Below are 7,286 nucleotides of genomic sequence, written 5' to 3'. Positions count from 1 at the left end.
TTCTCCAATTGTTGCTTCCTCTTTGCATGAAGTCTTCATATCCTCTACAAGTAAAATAAAAAAAAATTACTATTGAAGACAGAGACCAAACCACTTTTATGGTGGAATACATTTCAGGACTACATTTTATAAGAACACTGCACATCTTTATTTGTCTGTTGAAACAAATGTTTTAGTTCAAAAAATGGCAGTATTTTGATATTGTTAGTCAACCTTGAACTTACACAATATATTTTTATTTGATGTTGTTTATCATTTCCTTATTGCTTTAAATTTCCAGAACTTTTGTGTACAGTAAATATCAATATCAGTTTGAATTCAACCAAGCTACAAGAATATTGCCACATCAACTAGTAATAATGACTTTGGAAAGAACTTTTGTCTGTATCTCTCTCTCATATACACTCATATATTTATTTACAAACACAAACATACATAATATATACAATATATATGCAACTAAAGACTTCATTCTTTAATAGAGGGATGGAACCTGCCAACTGAGGATGACTTCACCAACTAAAACAGAATTCCTCTAAATGTCTTTTAAGGTGGGTCTACACAGCTTGTTCAACATATTTGTCAAGAAGTGCATGATTTAAATATCTTTGATTTTAGGAAACAGCACAAGTGGTTAAATATTTCTTGTCAGAATTTGATGTTTTCTAGAAACTCCAAGGCATTGAGGATATCGTTAAGCCAACCAATGTGATGGTGCCATGGTAGTCAAGAAAACTGACTTCTACAAATAAGAAGCACATTCAACTCAACAGTTTTCACTTCTACAACAATTGCCTAAGGATTCTATGAGCTACAACCAGAAATAAATCTCTGCAACTATGCACAAGCTCTCAGTTTACTTCTCCCAGCTGTCACTAACCTTATCATAACTGCACTCTGAATTTCCACCAATTGTTTCCAAGTCTCAGCCACACTATCATCTCCACCTGTAATTGTTCCACCAAACTCTTCTCTGAGTACCTCAACAAACTACTGTCACTCGTCTCTATCTTACCATCACATATTTTGAACACCAATCATGCTCTAAAGCTCTTCAAGTTGATCTCATTCACTTTCAGCCTTCAAACTTCCCTTTGCCATCATTATCGTCGTTGTTTTAACATCCACTTTTCCATGCTTTATGCATCAGAGAATTTGTTGAAGCAGATTTTCTATGGCTAGATGCCTTTTGTTTCCAAGCAAAGTAACATTCTCCTTGGTTGGACATGTTTTCATCAAAGATTGGAAGCAAAGGACACCTTTGTATGACAGTGATGCTTGTTTACAACTGGCATACTCTGTCAAGACAAAGAAATACACACATCTTTTATTTTATCTTTTACTTGTTTGAGCCATTTGATTGTGGGACACCACTTTGAAGGGTTTTAGTCAAAGAAATTGACCTCAGGACTTTTCTTTTAAGCCTTCTACTTTAATCTATCAGTCTCTTTTGCCAAATCGTAAACACACCAACACCAGTCAAGTCAAGTGGTGATGGGGGACAATTACACACATATATACACGTCAGGCTTCTTTCAGTTTCTGTCCACCAAATCCACTCACAAGGCTTTGGTCAGCCTGAGGCTATAGTAGAAGACACTTGCCCAAGGTGCCACACAGTGGAACTGAACTCGGAACCATGTGGTTTGGAAGCAAACTTCTTGCTACCCCACAGCCACACATGGATGTAAAAATCATTCTACACAGTCTTCCCTGGCAGCAATAATTTTTCACCTTTAAACTCTTTCTTGACTGTTAACTCCTATTTAAACCCAGCAATACCAGCCTCCTCCTTTGGTCAAACACATTCTCTCTTTGAATTGTTTCTTCTCTGATGAATTTTATCAGCGGGTCAACAGTAGGCACTGACACTGATCTCTTACGCCAACTGTGTCAAGGCCAGGAGTTTTGCACAGTTCACTGGATGAACCCCAGAGCTTGACAGTTTCTGTATTGATAACTGCATTGGCACCACTCACTGACCAGAGATCAACTCAATCTCTGCAGCCTTTTAGGTAGAAATTTCCAAGCCACACCCAACCAAGTACCTTCAAATGCACTGACAACATTTGCTATACCTATCCCTACATCTGTAAGATGACAACCATCACTAGCCCTCTATCCTTGAATTAAATCACTCAAAACTGCTCATTCATGAAACGGTATAGCCCTGTACTTATGTAAGAAAACATTATTATTATTTCTTCTAGCTCTTTGCATTCTGGTTTCAAATGCTACTGAGATCAGCTTTGTTTTGGGGTTGATAAAATATAGTTCCTGTCTAGTATTGGGATGCAATCAATTAACATCATCCCCTCAAAATTACTGCCCTTGTGCTTAAGTTAGAAACAGACATGGCTGTGTGATAAGGCTTGCTTCCCAACCACATGATTCCATGTTCAGTCCCACTGCATGGCACCTTGAGGCTATCTTTTACTATAGCCTCAGGTCAACCAAAGCCTTGTAAGTGGATTTGGTAGACAGAAACTGAAAGAAGCCCATCATATATATATATATACTACTTGACAACTGGTGTTGGTGTATTTACATCCCTGTAACTTAGCGGTTCAGCAGAAGACATAGATAGAATAAGTACTAGGCTTAAAAAAGAAAGAAGATCTGGGGTCAATTTCTTTGACTAAAACCCTTCTAGACAATGCCCCAGTATATCCACAGTCAAATGACAAACAAGTAAAATAAAACTATTATTAATCTAGACACTTTGCTTCCCCATTTGTAATTTCTTCTCTAATTCTTTGATGGATTCAACTATGAGAACTAAATCATCAGCATAAGAGTTCCTATGGACAGCCTGTCTCAAACTCTTCTGTGATAACTTTGGTTACTATAATACTACAAGAGGGCTGAGAACCAAACCTTCATAGATACCTACCTATACTCTAAATTCTTCCCTGAGCTGATTGCTCTTATCGAAGACATTCTTTTGTATTTTTGCCTCACTTTGACAAAAATCAAGACTGCATTTTGTCCAAGCTAATTCTCTTCTTATATAAACAACAAATATATACATTATAAGAGGGGAGGCTGGTATACATGGGCAACTGTTAGTCTTCCATAAACAACCTTGCCTGGACTTGTGCTTCAGAGGGGAACTTTTTAGGTGTAATCCCATGGTCATTTCGGACCGAAGGTCTTCACCATTTTATTTGCTTATACATGTTGCACTACTGTCTTAAACCTGATTTGGTTAATATTTCTACAAGGTCAAGCAGCCATGTAGAGGTTTTCTCATCTGAGTGTGTATGTATACATGTGTATATATGTAATCATTTTACATCCTCTTCCTTTGCTGGCATGGGTTAGATAGATTGTCATGGTTTGTGTCTTTCTTATTGAGGGCCACTGCTCTCACAGACTGGTGCTCATATATGTTGTACACACACATACTTCTATGTGTAAATAAACAGGCTAGCCAGTAGGCTTTAAAGTGTCTTTTGCTGTTTCTGTACAAAAAGCATCTCTCTTTTAGCTTATATGAAGGCTTATCCTTGATTATGTTCTATTCTTTAAACATAAATTTTAATATTTAACTAATATTGCATACACTCAGAATTGATGTTTTCCTGTCTATATTTTCATAATGTAAATTGCTTGTTTGTTAACTTGACTTTTCACATAAATCATATGATTGTTACAAAAAGAATGTTAAATCAGTTAGAAAAATGCATCTTAGAGTACTAGATACATCTTTGAAGAAAGTGTATCTGTGATAGGCTGGTAATCTGCCTGTCTAGACAAACTGGATTAGTTTGCACAATTTAATCTGATATTTTGGCGAGTTACTACAAGTAAACATTGGGGGTTTTTTTTTCAAATTTAATAAAATATAATTAACCCTTTCGTTACTATATTTATTTTGAGATGCTCTATATTTCTTTCAATTTAAATATAACAAAGAATTTAGTAAAATAACTCAGTTATCGTTCAGCTAGTGTTAGGAATCTAAATTGTGACTAAGGTTTCGTGGAAGATTTTAATTCAAAAGTTACGAAAACAAGATATTTGTACTCAGTCAGAGCCAGGTTAGTAATGAAAGGGTTAAGCTACAGAAATTTAAATTTGGAAGTGAAATGTTTTATGTGAATGATTAGATCATTATTTTATGGTTGCCCTTCATATTTTGGTAACCAAACAAATGGTCATGTAATGTCATAAGGCAGTATTTTTTATAGAGGTTCCCTACTTTCATGCGTGATTTATCATTATGTAAACAAAACTCTATTGGGTGGCTATTTCCATAAATGGTGGTGATACAATAACACCATAATGTATTGAAATTGATATTAACCTTGATTACTTAAGGAAAAAATTTTATTGTAAATTCTTTATGCTTTGTCTCAATAGGCACCTGTCTTAATACTAAACCCCTTCAGTCGAGGGGGTCTTGTTTTGCAAGTTACTTGGTGACTTCAGTAGTGATGGTGTCACATGAAAAGCACCCAATATACTCTATAAAATGAATAGCAGTAGGAAGGGCATCCATCCTTAGAAACCATGCCAAAACAGGCATTGGGGCTTGGTGCAGTCCTCTGTCAACCTGTCCAGTCCATGCCAGCATGATAAATGGGACATTACTGATAAGTTAATAGGAATTTTGTATGATAAGCTGGCAGAAAAGGAAGCCCACATCATATGTTGCAGATATACAAAAGTAAACAGTCAAACCAGTTGTAAAATATATTCATATATACTGTGCATGATCAAATATATCTCTTAGGAGCTACTGAAGCCCTATTTATTTGTTGTTAACAAATAATTTTCTTGCTTATATTTATGGATAGAATTTATAACCTTTGTTTCACATACAATTTCTTAGTGAATATCAATTAGCACAAAGTTATTTTTTTATTTTACATTTGTTTTTCCAGGCTAGCATGGGTTTGGATGGAGAATTGAAAAAGGATTTTAAGGGCCGAATGTTCCTGTCACCAACCCTTTTTACACCTTACCTGTTTTTCAAGTAAGGGATTTAATTATTCCACAAGACTTCAAAAGCCTTGAGTGACCAATCAATGTGAACATGAGCACCACTTTGATAAAATGGGGATTGTGTGGAATGTAAGTGTATACAAACACTCATGCATATATATGACAAGCTTCCTACAGTCTCTGTCCATCAAATTCCCTTCACATGGCATTGATTGGCTCAGGGCTATAGTAGAAAACTCTGAAGTTGACTTAACTTGAAACTACATGGTTGCAAAGTAAACGCCTTAACAGCATGACCATGCCTGCAGCAGTTAAGGGAGAGAAAAAAGTAGTTGCCTATTAAATGCTCTATCTTCTAGTTTATTCATTTGTGTCCTGTAAAAGAAGCATTAGTAACACACAATTCAATCAGTCATTTTCACATCTGCTTGTGAACAATCTATTATACATCTACTTAGTGATTCTTTCATCACATTTGTATTTCTAATTAGATTTTTTTATGGTCACTACTTCAAATATATTAATATTTATTTAACTATTACAAAAGTTGCTTTGTATCCAGACAAGAAATTCATGCTCAAACAAGATTTACAAACTGGACTGGGCAGTTTTTACACCAATTAGCTCGTAATCTAAAGTAGTTATTTTACTATAGTATCTTATGAATTGTAATTTGTCAGCTATATTTTTTCTATTGAATTAATATCAATGATGGACTAAGATGTGTTCTTTCTATAGTCAATTCACTGGAGAATAAAGATAACTATATTTTTAAAAAATTACCTTGTAAAACTATTGCTAATATGATTGATCAAAATGTTTTGCCAGGAAAAAAAGTGATTGTAGCTGAGTTATCACTAGAGATCAGTAATCTCTAAAGATACATTAAAGATATATACTTTAGTCAGTGGCATGATAAAATGCATCTAACTCAGGCTGTAATGTAGCTGGTCTGCACTGCAAGTAACCTGTTTAGGAAAATAGTATCTGCAAATAAGAACTGGTAAAAGGTGTTCTTTAAATCTACAATAGACAACCTCTCTAGTGCCAGTGGCACAATAAAATGCATCCACTCCAAGTTGTAGAGTGGTTAGTGTAGAAGAAAGACCTCCAACTATAAAAAAAATATTTTCTGTAGTGTGCATAACATTTCAGAGCTGAAACAGCAGATAAAATGCTTGGTGATCTGTCCAACCCCAAAATTATAATGATGTAGATATACAGTGAAGGGAGGGGGAGTAAACTCTAACTTCATTTACATGTAAACACTGTAGATACACAGAATTTTTCATACCATTGTATTCACACATATATACATACATACATTATTGCTATTTTATATAATGATCAGTATGAGCAAAAGGAAAATTTTTTCTGCCTTTAATGCACGACATTTAATGTATTCCATAGCTGAACTTGCAGCTTGTTAACATCAAACATGTATATATAGTGAGGTTGAAAAGCATATGAATATTGTGCCTGTTTCACATAAAAATATTGGCCAGTTACTGATTTATACATTGAATTTTATGCATCAAATAAAGCATTTTTATAATTAATTGACAATTTACGTTTTATATTTAATAATTTATATATGAAGTTCTAGTCTTTGTAGGCAGTGCTTACTAAGAAGATGTATGTCTGTGGAATGGATCCTTCAAAATCATGTATAAAAGTTATTTGCTGAAGAAACTTGAGCTAACAATAATTTATACCTATATCGAGTTGGACATGTTTAAATGGTTACATTTATATATTACAAACCAAACAAAACAAACCTTTGTTTGGTCAAGAAGGATGAATTGAAAAGCAAAAAAAAAAAAAAGAATAAATACATACAAGAAAAAATTTTGCTTTTAGACATCACATAATGAATTATAATCGTCAACAGTTTCCATCTTAAAGGTACTCTGTAGTCTTTTTGTCTGCCTCCTTATAGCAGTCAGCCATAAACTAAAAGCTTTTATGCTTTTTTTTTTCTGATTCATCCTTGACCAGTCAACTCAAACCAGGGTTTGTTTTGTTTGGCGTGTAATATGTAAATGTAATCATTTAAGCATGCCTTACTCAATAGAGGTATAAATTATCCTTAACTCAATTTTTCACAGCAAATAACTTTCTTGTATGATTCTGACCTTCAATATTATTGCATAATACAGTAATGCTCACAAGATGGATTTTCCAGGAAACAATTGTAAATTAATGAAATAGAACTTGTTCACTCCATTCTCTGGTTATAATTATAGAGATATTGCAGGTTCTTGTGGATTTTCAGGTATGTATTTGATATAACAATCAATCTCCAGATTACCATCTGTCTGATAGCCTGGACCCAT

The 7,286-nt window shown here is 34.3% G+C and overlaps 1 long non-coding RNA gene across 1 annotated transcript; it reads left to right on the top strand.

Annotated features, from left to right (window-relative positions):
- Window positions 1-6: 6 nt before the first annotated feature.
- LOC106882272 (uncharacterized) lies at window positions 7-6,509 on the top strand. Its single transcript, XR_001410976.1, has 2 exons — window positions 7-551; window positions 4,890-6,509. It is a non-coding gene; the product is annotated as an uncharacterized LOC106882272 (long non-coding RNA).
- The last annotated feature ends 777 nt before the right edge of the window (window positions 6,510-7,286 follow it).

The sequence above is a fragment of the Octopus bimaculoides genome, chromosome 1, assembly GCF_001194135.2.
Source record: "Octopus bimaculoides isolate UCB-OBI-ISO-001 chromosome 1, ASM119413v2, whole genome shotgun sequence".
Lineage (NCBI taxonomy): Eukaryota > Metazoa > Mollusca > Cephalopoda > Octopoda > Octopodidae > Octopus > Octopus bimaculoides.
This window is presented reverse-complemented; position numbering and strand designations above follow the sequence as displayed.